Source organism: Volvox carteri, assembly GCF_000143455.1.
Source record: "Volvox carteri f. nagariensis unplaced genomic scaffold VOLCAscaffold_15, whole genome shotgun sequence".
NCBI classification, from domain to species: Eukaryota; Viridiplantae; Chlorophyta; class Chlorophyceae; order Chlamydomonadales; family Volvocaceae; genus Volvox; species Volvox carteri.
In genome coordinates, this window is record NW_003307558.1 from 396,322 (window position 1) to 397,109 (window position 788).

The 788-nt window shown below is 54.3% G+C and overlaps 1 protein-coding gene across 1 annotated transcript in view; it reads right to left on the reverse strand.

Moving 5' to 3' along the window:
• Window positions 1-788, reverse strand: part of VOLCADRAFT_117292 (phosphate acetyltransferase) — a gene marked incomplete at both ends in the record, with an annotated part of 43,282 nt that overhangs the window by 15,932 nt on the left and 26,562 nt on the right. The window lies entirely within an intron of this gene.

Consider the following 788-nt stretch of genomic DNA (forward strand, 5'->3'; position numbering starts at 1 on the left):
TGCCATACTCAGCCACCAAGCGCTCCGAGCATTGGTGTGTGTCCCAGGACCATTGTACGTGCACACAGGCTCCGGCCATACAGACTCATCAGTGAGATAGTGTCCCCGGACATCGCTGAATACTGTGCTCTCACTAGAGCCTTGTAAGAGTCTCATTATCTTGTAATTGTAATTTGTAATGTTACAGAGTGGGAGGCTTCTGGGCCGCTTTATCACATTGTCAGTTCTACGATCATTTATCACCTTATAGCACCATCCACCACTACCACACTGTACTTTGCCTTACGAACTGTAAGTCCAAGGCAGCGGATCCAGCCTTCAGGGACCCCTCCTCATCCATTCACCCGAACACCCGAAGAGACGGAGGGTTCGGCAATCGCCACCAATCCAGCGTGCGAATCTGGTCCATCAACTGCGACCTCAACTCCACATTTCCCGACTAATGTGAAGGAGGGGCCGCCCCTCCCTGCTCAGCAGCAGCAGCCTCACCCAGGACTGAAACCCATCACTGAGCAGCACGAGCAGGAGCAGGAGCAGGAGGTGCAGTGGTGTGAGAATCCTGAGTACTCCGGTACTGCATCAGGATTGTGCAACAGCCTCGCATCAGAAGCACGCATCGAGAATGCAGGCAGCAGCGGTGATCTGGAGCACTTGGATGCAGCCAACGTAGCAGAGGGTGAACATGCTACCAGCCACTCGCCGGATTCACAGCTAGGACCGACTTTTCGGCTACACAGCCGAGCTTCTTCAGCAGTCACTTCGGTACCTCAGCAGTTCCACTCCCAAGC